This window comes from Cynoglossus semilaevis, chromosome 16, assembly GCF_000523025.1.
Source record: "Cynoglossus semilaevis isolate Cse_v1.0 chromosome 16, Cse_v1.0, whole genome shotgun sequence".
NCBI classification, from domain to species: domain Eukaryota; kingdom Metazoa; phylum Chordata; class Actinopteri; order Pleuronectiformes; family Cynoglossidae; genus Cynoglossus; species Cynoglossus semilaevis.
In genome coordinates, this window is record NC_024322.1 from 12,706,915 (window position 1) to 12,709,741 (window position 2,827).

Consider the following 2,827-nt stretch of genomic DNA (forward strand, 5'->3'; position numbering starts at 1 on the left):
GTTTGTTGTCCCAACAGCACTGGAACAACATCCAGATTACACTGACAGGGCATTTTGTTGACTGTAATCTTTGCATATTCATGGTTGAGTAAAGTCATTTTTCACACAGACATTTTTGACTGTGTGGACATTTCTACATTCTTGACAGATCTGACACATACAGTTTCACTTGGGAAGAAGAGGAGGAGTATTTAAACAATAATAAGTTGCTGGACTTTTTCTTGACCAAAGACGAAATGAGAAGAGGAAGGAGAAGAAGACGGACGAGGAGAGGAGGAGACAGAGTAGAAGAGGGTAAGGGAGAAGAGAAGCTCAACCATTTTTCCATGATGAGGTTGCATCATAAAGAGAACTGAACTCAACCTATTATTAACATGCTCAGAGAAGTGAGTTGTTCCCAGAGCTGCTCTATCTGTGTGACTGTGTTTTTATTAGGGAGGAGCCCTTTTGTGTGTCTTTGTGGAAAGCAGAGAATATTTAGGGAAACTGGGCAGGCTCCCGCAGGCTCCCACCCCCCCTCCCCCCTCAGCAGCCCCCATGTGCACTCCACTCCACAATTTAAGTACTACCAGCTGCATCACCATGAGAGCAGGAAGAGAAAGGAAGCAACAACAGTTGGGAAGAGAGGGTGAAGCAACACGAAGGAAAATGAAAGTAGGGAGACGGGACACACGCCAGTGATGGGGGAGGAGGAAGAGAAAAAGAAGGGGAAAAACAGGAGAAATATTGGGGAGTGCGAGCTCAGGAGGGGTGATCCTGGAAACAAATCAATGGCTGATACATTCTTGGGGACTAGTTGGATTGGAGCTCTTCCTCCTTGGCTGCCTATTGGCTGAGAGCAGCTCCAAGGAATGTACCGGCTCCTGCCTATGGAAAGCAGAGGCAATGACCTCCAGCTCTCTCACAGTGGCACAATTGTTTGAGTTTGAAGAAAAAGGGGGATGGAGACGGAATGTAGAAAGAAGCCCATAACTCTTTCTTTTTCCTCCATGCTCTCTCTCGTTTTTTGTTTCTAACATATGTCAAGCCCATCTCTCTCCTTCCTTCCAGTCTCTTTCCCCTCGTTTCTCTCCAGTCCCATCAAACTCCTGTGTGTAAGATGACTGTTCCAGGTTTGCAATCTAGGAACAGTCAAAATGATTTCCCAACAATCCCACACTGTCTGGGTGGATGAGACTAAACATTAACTGTCAGGAAACCAGGCGTGAAGTTACCCAAGAGAGGTTGAGGACATCTACAGGAATGTTCTAGTAAAGACATAACAAAAGGTTAGCCATGAAGCTCCAGATGATGAACGTTCAAAAGGAAAGGAAGCGAAGAAAGCACTAACATATGTCAAGAACAACAATAGTAATAATAAATAATAATAAGAAGAATTTAAAGTATTTAGGGGCGGGGCTAAGCCTGCTGTAACTCTCCCATGAACCGGTTCAGAAAAGAAGTGAAGGCAGATACTGAATTGATAAGTGAATGTAAATAACAACAGTTCCAGTACTAAAAACATAGATTTTCTTCATTTATGAACGTTACCACATCAACAAAAGTCAATCACTGTTTCAAAGCACTCCAGATCCACGAGAAATCTGCAGCACTTCCTGTCTGAGCAGACGGCCTGTCCTGAGATTTGTAGCAGCTGTCAGTAATTCTTAATCTCTAACCTTGAGTCTGCCCCGGTACACACTGACACACTTTGTAATGTCGTGTGGAATTTTGGCTCCTCAAACCTTGTGCTGCTGCGACTGCTATCTGAACGCATTGTGTAAAAAAAAAAATACAATGTGATTCAAATGAACCCGAGTTGTTTTTTCTAGTCAAATGACACAGTTAACTGTTAAAAAACAAAAACAAAAACATTAGACAACTCCAACTGAACTTTTTGACTTTTATTTTAGTCATTCTTTTTACTTTTTTTGACAATGAACTGAAACATGTTTGACTTTTTTGACTTTTTTTTAGTCATTCTTTTTACTTTTTTGACAATGAACTGAAACATGTTTATGGCACCTCCTGGTGTCCTGGTGGTAACTCTACAGAAATGTCCCAGTTTAGAAAATCAGAAACAGAGATATAATTCAATATGTATGAACCTTATGTGCAGTGATCTGTGGGAGTTTCCTAGTTGAGTGTGTGTGTGTGTGTGTACATAAAACCCTATGCTACTTTTGTCCCATCCACTGTGTGCACACACTCCCAGTAACAGATGAAATCCAGTCAGTGCAAAGTGAATTATTCAGCAATTTGTTGTTGTTCTGGCAGAAGCCGCTGGTTAATTTGTTTATCACACAGTCCGTGCTGCAGCTCCCCCTCCATGAAGCTCTTTGACTGCAGCCAGTGAGACAAGGCTCTGGCCAAGCCTGGAAGCTGGCTGATAGTCTGCTGCGTGGAGCTCCGCCTCCTATGACTTACTCTGATCCGTAGACTGCATTGAAACACGCACTGAGTGGTTGCTAAGATGACATAAGACGGAGATTTATAATAGCAATAGTGCCGCTCGATGCTGCGAGTAATTAGTCTGACTGTCTGCATCAGTCAAAGACAAGAAAACCACACTTTTATAAAACGACTTTTCTTCCAAGTGGAGTTGTACTGACACAAATTACACAAAAGTCAGACTAACACAGACAGCAAGATCATTTGACTGAGTTAAAAAAACAAGACTTAACGTATTGATTGAGCTCATAAACTCTACACTAGAATATTTGATGTACATCAAGTTAGATGAAGCCTCAATTTCTCAAAAACCACATTAGAGACCAGCAGGTTGGATCTGGTCTACTTTCACCTTGTGGGAGGAGATAAAGCCATTTTTAATGTATGGTCTATGAAA

General features: G+C 42.1%; 1 protein-coding gene across 8 annotated transcripts in view; it reads right to left on the reverse strand.

Moving 5' to 3' along the window:
* Window positions 1-2,827, reverse strand: part of fmnl2a (formin-like 2a) — a 51,007-nt gene that overhangs the window by 27,422 nt on the left and 20,758 nt on the right. The gene's annotated exons all lie outside the window — the stretch shown is intronic.